General features: G+C 38.2%; 1 long non-coding RNA gene across 2 annotated transcripts in view; it reads left to right on the top strand.

Annotated features, from left to right (window-relative positions):
* LOC119476233 overlaps nt 1–8067 on the top strand; it is a 480685-nt gene that overhangs the window by 408706 nt on the left and 63912 nt on the right. Inside the window, exon 1 of one of the 2 annotated variants that reach the window (XR_005203973.1) lies at nt 5546–6119. The exons of the other annotated variant lie outside the window; for it this stretch is intronic. This is a non-coding gene — a long non-coding RNA (uncharacterized LOC119476233). Of the gene's footprint in view, nt 1–5545; nt 6120–8067 lie in introns of those variants that run through there. 2 annotated transcript variants of the gene reach the window in all.

Raw genomic sequence — 8067 nt, 5'->3', positions numbered from 1 at the left:
CAGAGGTCACGTCAGGACATTGGACCGTAGTAACCCACGATGATTGACGGTGATGACAGAGCACACACTTCATAATGAAAAGCACAAAGAAGCTGGAAAAAACAGCAGACTGAGCAGTCGCACCCATAAGAGCCTACGGTTTGGTAATATTTCAGTCACTGGTTTGATATTGGAGTCACTGATTTGACTTACATAAGATAAAAAACAGTCCTGACATAAAGCAGTTACTTAGGATATACTGATATTTTGTATGCTACCATGTCTTATTGTTTCTCTGTTGTAACAAGACAGCATCAGCAGGATAAGCCAGTGAGACTGATGTGAGTTTAATCATCTTTGTGATGAAGGAAAAGCTTTCCTCAGGACAAAGATCACCTGAAGAGAACATTAATCTGTGGAGGTAAAAGCCAAACGATTTATTATTAGGTCATAGGAAAAAAGTTAATCTGCCTTTCATTTAGCATTTGTCCCAGTTGGTTCAAATGGCATTGCACCTAAAATGTAAAAATCCACAATGAGTTCGGCAAACTAAAAATGAATGCTTATGCCTGAATCTGATCTGATAAGAAATGTCATGATGTTACATTTTAGATTTAAGGCTCCTTTGTTGTAATACCTTACAAACTTCTATAGAGAAACTTTATTTTAACTCTAAAAGTACTAATACATAATCTTTTCGTGGACATATTGTTACTGTGAAAGCTAAAAAAATCAATGGAAATGCAAACTGCTAAATAAAATAAGGAGACTTAGTCTACGTTGTTAGACTCAATATCAATCACAATGGAAGAGATACAGCTTATTAATCTGTTTGTTTAATTTTATTTTCATTTAAAACATGAATCAATCAGTTATGACAACTGCCACTAAGATTATACCTGATCTTCCTTTTTAGTCCGAGTTACTTGACTGGTTTAACTGATTAAGCACCTTCCTTAACCTTACCTTTTATTTATTGATAAGTGTGATATTGGACTATATCAATAAAATTGATTTGACTTATTACTAACTTAACTTTCATGTTATGTTTTAGTCCATAAACTGAGCTCTGTTATATACAGTATGGCCAACAGGGTGCATCAGTAGGCAAGAAAATAACATATCTGCATACGGAGATCTCTGTCAGTTTACTTTAAAAATAAAAAATAAAAATGCTATTAGGGTACATTTTTATTGTGGGGGGGATATTGAATACTATTTTTATTTTATTACAGATCTTTATTGAGAATTTGCATGTTTACAAATCATCATAAAATAAACCCTAATTCAACGTTTTGCCTGCCACTTCTACTTGTGAGAACACTGGGATTTCACAAGAAAGTTGGAGTCAAAACATGGATACTAGGTGGCCTAACAACTTGTAGCACTGTAAAATTGCCTCGACAACATCTTTAGCTATTGTACACCTTTAGCTATGCCTATGGGACAACTACTGTATAAAGATATATAATATAAATAATGGAAATACCACCATTTCTAATATAAATGCTTTTATACAAGCACAATAATGCTGTATGTTTTTTTAGTCCTTGATCATAATTTTCAGGGTAATGTAGTTTCCACAGAGAGGAGAATCGATCAGCTTGAAGATGAGCTCGCCATGGTCAGTTTAAGGATCGCTCTGAGCAGATCCTGTCCCAGCTGGTGGGAGCAATCATTGCATCAATGGGGGGGATGAGGAGGAAAATACAAAGTATGAGAGGTTACACTAGGGCCTTGTTTATATTCATTACACACACAAACCCATTGTAAGACACTAGAAAATGGAAAAGACATCTCTTTCTGAGGAGGCGATATTCTCTCTCCATCTCCCCTCTTCTATCTTTCTGTTCTTTATCCTCTTTCTGTTCCCTCGCTTCATCTTTGTCTCTCTAAGTAAATTACTTAGCAGCAATGCAGTTGTGATTAAGTAAAAGGATTAAGGTCAGAAACTGATAAAACAGTGATGCTTTTCTAATTGCAGTTTCCATGTATTGATGACCTGCTTACAGAAACAAATATGGAAATTATGGAATTGTAATGCTTGGTTCAGTCCACTGTATATTTTTAACATACAGTCCAGCGGAAGTTTGAGTACTTTGTATTAGTTCATGAAAGTCAACCACAAATGGCTTTAGAGACCACATGTGCAGAGGGAAAGCAAACCAGACACTAAAGAGAGTCAGCATTCCCATATAGTGCAATGAAATGTTCTACTAAAGTGAAATAGCACTTATGTAATGTTAAGAGTGCAGCATTAAAACCTTTTTCAAGGAGCCTGAGATGTTTCACCAGCTCAGTTTATTATGGGAATGTAGGACACTGGGATACAGTACACAGCTGGGGGGACACACATCAGGAGATGACAACCAGTCTTCTGCATAACATTCACACCCGAGAGAAGATATTTCTGTCTTTTTAGACTGCTTTTCAGCTGCATAAAGAAAGAACTAGTTATATGAGATATGGATTCTTACAGTGCTGTAATCATGTATACCAAATCAACCAGTTTAAATATTGTATGTGTCCACAGCTCTTCATTTCAAAAAAAGTAATTAGACAACCGCATAATTAGAGTAACATACCACAACACAGCTTTGAAATGCTAAACACTATAAGTGTGGATAATAAGACACTCAAAACCTCATCAAAATGTAAAAGCAGAAGAGGACACCCCAGCATTGCGATACACTGTCACCTCTATTACAGATGTAATTTGCATTTAATAGTTAATCACATTATTGAAAGTTGACCTTGAACCTCTCCAAATCTCATTTTGATTCATCTCTTATCTGTTTCGCAGGTTTTGAAAAAGGCTGATACTTGAAACGTTAGATTTCCTCCTGGAGTTCTGCATAATTTAATCAGGGACGCAATTAAATTCTGTAATATCTTTGTTTTTCTTCATGTTTTATGTATGTGTTCCCCTGATTGTTACAGTACATAGGACTAACAGAAGCAGTCACAGTTGCATTAACAATGTGGGTCCAACCTCGACAGTGGCAGCTTTACTAGAGACACAAGGCTACTGCAGCTCAGAAATATTTATGTTGTTTACATAGACTGTGTATAAAAAGTGGACGTAGTCACCGTAATGTCACCCATTGGTTTGCAGATTGCCGTTTTGAAGCCTCGAGTTTGCATTTTGGCTGCACTTCCTGGTTGGCCTACAACAATACGTCATCCCTGGAGCACTCTATGACAAGACTGCAGGAAAATACTTCACCTGGACAAGACATATTCCAGTGCGTAACTGGACCACATTATGTAGTTTCAAAACAGTCAACAGATCATTCCTGCCTGACCTGTTGTCCAGTGGTCGACACACAATAATGCAGAGCATCACAAATACGCCTGTGTGTTGTCCCACCCAGGGTCAGATGAGAAGAATAATACTGCTACACTTAAATAGCTACACATAAATCTAGTATTATGAAACAAGCTATTCTTCCAGTCCACTAATGTCTTTGGATTTAGTGAATGAGCAGTGGCATCACTGCTGTCCATGGGGATGACTTGGCTCATCTTAATTTGCTAATCACATATTTAGTGCACAAATATGCAGGCATTAGTGGCTCAGCCAGGTAAGATGGCTTCATAGACTTAGAGTTAAGAGTCAATATCATTAAAGTACAGTGTGAAAGGCTACTCTGTGAAAACAAATGTTTTAAGAATTGAGAATCAGTGTAGCAACAACCACACTAATTTAATTCATAATAGAAAATTGCTATCAGTTGTTGCACATAAGAAGCTGGCATACTGTCATACTATTTACCTCGGTGCCGTAGAGTAAATGTCAGAAAGATAATTATACCACCAAGTTAAGTGATTTATGAAAAGAGCACTTCTCCCCTTTCCTTGTTACCATCCACCTGGCTGGATCACAGTTGTGCAGCCTACTAGAAATGTGTCATAAACAGCGCCCACTAACAAGCAACCCACACACCTCTGTCTCTGCAATGACAACCCACTCCCACCCTCTTCTTTTCTCTCTTTTAGATGATATTCCATCATGATACACACACACAGGGTGAGGTGTAATCAGGGACAGAGTAAATGGACAAGGTCATGGTTATTAGGGAGATGGCAGCAACTGAAGGATAGCTGTCATGAAGGCAATATGGGAGTGGAGACCCTAGACACTCATACTAAGGAGAGCCACAACATCAAACCATCCATAGATAGCAGCCTTCAAGGAAACTCCATCGAGATAACGTATCTACACTATGAGAGTGACAGACGCAACAGCACAGTGGTCAGGTAGACAGTTAAACTCACAAGGAAATTACATTGCTTCTGTTATATCATGAGATAGATCTTGAATACAACTGTGAGGTCGCAGGAAAAGAAACAGTTTTTTGAGGGGATGTCCACCATGTTTACCACAAGACCAACCGTGTTGTTGAATTGAGAAGTTGAAGGTTTTGGGAGGTTGGGCGGACATTAAAACAACTGAATGGTGACATAAAAAGTGAGGAAAGAATGTAGTTTATTTATTTATTTTAAATTGTATATACAACATATTTAATTTTATGTATTCTTTATTTTTTGATTTATTTTTATTTTTTGATGGATCCGTTTATTTCTTCTTTTTAAATACACTGATTGATATCATCCTCTCTTCTGGTCGAGTAACATGAAAAGTGACATGCACACTTGGACACATTAACACATGGAGCCATGTGTCATATATACGGGGACATACATTAACAGCATTCAACAGGTACAGTATATTTTATGACATGAACAATTGCCTAACCAGATAAAGAAATGGAGAAAAAAAAATGGGTCAACTTTGTTTATGATTGAAGGAAGTTATTTTGGTTATCTGTTATATATTATATCTGTTCATGTTTTTAAGCTCCTCATTCAGGTTAGAGGAAAACGAGATATGAGTATTCAACACAGCAACATGCAGCAAAGCCTCGTGTACTTCTCCCTTCGCTAGATAGGAAAACTGTAGCAAACCAGTTATATGATTACAGTTTCTTTCAAGTGGCTCAGAGCAATCATCTCAAATGTTTTAATGATATGGATACATGATATGGTTACATGATGGTACATTCTGTTCGTGCATAGATAAAATAAATTATAAAGATGAAGCATGGGATGAAATTGGCTAGCACATGCAATTAACACCCATGAAGTACAAGGCATTATCAGATTCAGCTGTTTATCAGCTTCAGCTCCTTTTAACAAGGGATACATATTAATATTAAACAGCAAGTGCTTCAGTGTGGTGTTCCTTTTTGGTCCTCCCGTCTCTTTCATCTTAACTTAGAAACATATGACATATAGGATATACGTGAAACTCTCATAATCTCGAATATCTAAAATAAATCTGTATCTGCTCCTAACCATCCATCCATTCATGCAGGCTCGGACTGGCAATTTGGCAATTCTGGCAAATGCCAGATGGGTCAACCTACCTAATGGGCTGCAAGGCCACCACTAGCATGTAGGGAAACATTTTGTTATTTATTTTTATTTTAGAAAATATAAGTTCATTTATAAAGTAAAAATAAATAACAATAAAATAACAATGCAAAATATACATCTAGGCCTATATAAAGAAAAAGTAATAGCCTACAAATTCTGAATAAATTCTCATTGGTCCATAAGAAATGTATCAAACACATAAGTAGTTTCTTCTTCTTCTTCTTCTTCTTTAAGGTTTATTGGTGGTTGACAAACAACGATTTGGTGCATTACTATTTGGTGTGGATCATTCTGGCTAATAATTACTCATCCCAAAAAAATAAATAAAATAAAAAATAAAATAAAAATAAAAATAAAAATAAAAATAAAAATAAAAAACATAAGTAGTTTTAATTGCCCTCTTATTCTTAATGTTTCTTATTTGTGGTTTTTCAATTGACCTGTCGGCCCACCTGATGTTGGAACAGCCCATCTGATTAGGGGTCCTAAAATTATCAATAGGTTACCTACGGCAGGTGCAGTCAGTGGTACCTCCCCCCACCCTTTCAAGTGGATCCGTCCATCATGTAATGTCAGAGGTCTGTCAGGAAGTAATCAAATTAAATCAAGACAGCTGAGTTGAATGTGAAAAGACAAACGAAATGAAAAGGAGTTAAGAGTCTGGACAGATGAGGAGCAGCAGGCCAAAGACCACCCAGCAGGTGAGACATAAAAGCCACAGTGTTATTGTTAACGCAGCTAAGTCAGAGGAGGTCGTGTCTAGAAGGTAACTTAACAAATCTTACAAAAACTCTTGCGAGACTCGCTGCCCGACGACCTATCCTAACCTTAAAACCACATCGCGAGTTTCTCAATTTGCGTGTTACCTTTAGTGATCGGAATTCAGGCTCTTTTTAGTGAGCCGGTTCATTTAGCTCAGCTCACCAAGAAGAGCCGGCTCTTTCGGCTCCCAAACGGCTCTTCGTTTTTACCACTTCTGCCTTTTGTAATTCAACCAAATGTAGCGCTGTTTTGACCTATGATTAGTATGTGTGCACATATATCACTATAATGATTCAGTATAATTATACTAAACCTTATAATTTCCAGAATACCGTAATTTTACATGCTGCTTCGCTTTCGACCATCACTCATCTTGTCTGCTATTCGCGCACCGCACTCCTCTCTCTTTCTTTCCTCCTCTCCCTCCTGCTCTGTACCTGTAGACCGTCAGCGCGCCGCACCCCCCCCGCCTCTCTCTGCTTGATGGTATGATCCTTGTCTGTCATCACCAGATTGGTGCCACTGACGTCATTAACACAACATTCAGCCACAGTCAGTGCGCCCGTGGCGCGGAGAAGATCATCCTATCATTCTGCCTTTAATTAATAAAAAAAAATAAAATAAAAAAAAAGACTTAACTCAACTACTACTCAACTACACCCCTTCAGACTCCCGTCTTCTGCAGGGTGTAGTGTGCGCGCATGCCCTGGAGACCAAACCTCCCCTGTGTCTTCTGGCCGTGGTCGGGGGGCTGGAGCAGGAAGAGTTGACACTGTTTTGAAAAACGGGCTTCACTAAATATAACTTTGCGGTTTTGGTGCTTCCGTGTAGTTTGTGTTGGAACAGCGTAGCCACACACAAGCACGCATGGGACACCGACACGATTTATATGTGTAAGAAGTTACAAACAGTACCTTTAACATTAGTTTATTGAAATATTAAAAAGGGTTTTCTTTCACTCACACACACAATTTTCAGATACAGTTCATGCAGTGTAGTGCGTGCACTGAGTACCTCTCTGTCTGTCTGTCTGTCTGTTTTTGAAAATTGTTGAGTATTGAGGGATAACACTGTAACAGGCAGCCGCTAAACGAGCTGCGATGGCAAGTGAGCAGCGTCAATGTAACGTTCCGTTCACTAAAAGTGCTTGTTTTTGCCACTGACAGGCTCAGATTGTTATTATAAGTGTCTGTCAGCATTACAACAGATTTATATTAACAATCTGAGTCTGTCATGCCAAAAACAAACAATTTTAGTGGACGTAAATGACGGTGCCAGCTTGCCCCAATAGCTCCATATTGCAGCCTGTGAGCAGCTGCCGTCTACAGCGCTCTCCCTCAATACTGGACCAATTTCAGAAATTGTTGTCCCTATTAGTCAGTGAGACACAAAAAACATGGGAAAATAGGGTCCAGGTTGAAAAATACCAAAGTTGCCTTTTAACTGAAATAACAAAAGGGGGTGGGGAAAATTGAATTAGGACAAATAAGTTCCTGGTCACTGCTACTATTTTTTCTATTTCTTCTCACCCCTCACCCAGTGAGTCAGACACAGTCCTGGATGGAAAAAAGATTATATCAAACTAACAATTACTTCCTGTTTACGTGCAAAACAGAATCCAATTGCCAAATAAGGACCAACTCATTTGAGTGCTTCCAATCCAGTGTGTGCACAGTCTGAAATTTAATTGATTGTTCACTGCCAGGGGAACCAAATGTGTGCTGTGATAAGGTATTTCCAAGTTGTTTTTTTTCTAATCTGCTTTAGAGGAGTTGCTAATTTGGCCTTGGTTCATTTCTGAGCTGTGCTGTGCCTGCAGGCATTCCTAATCTTCTCGCACAAGCAGCCTTTCTTGCCTGTTTCAGAAAATGTCTTTTTATGGATTGC

Source organism: Sebastes umbrosus, chromosome 2 (genome assembly GCF_015220745.1).
Source record: "Sebastes umbrosus isolate fSebUmb1 chromosome 2, fSebUmb1.pri, whole genome shotgun sequence".
Classification (NCBI taxonomy): domain Eukaryota; kingdom Metazoa; phylum Chordata; class Actinopteri; order Perciformes; family Sebastidae; genus Sebastes; species Sebastes umbrosus.
This window is presented reverse-complemented; position numbering and strand designations above follow the sequence as displayed.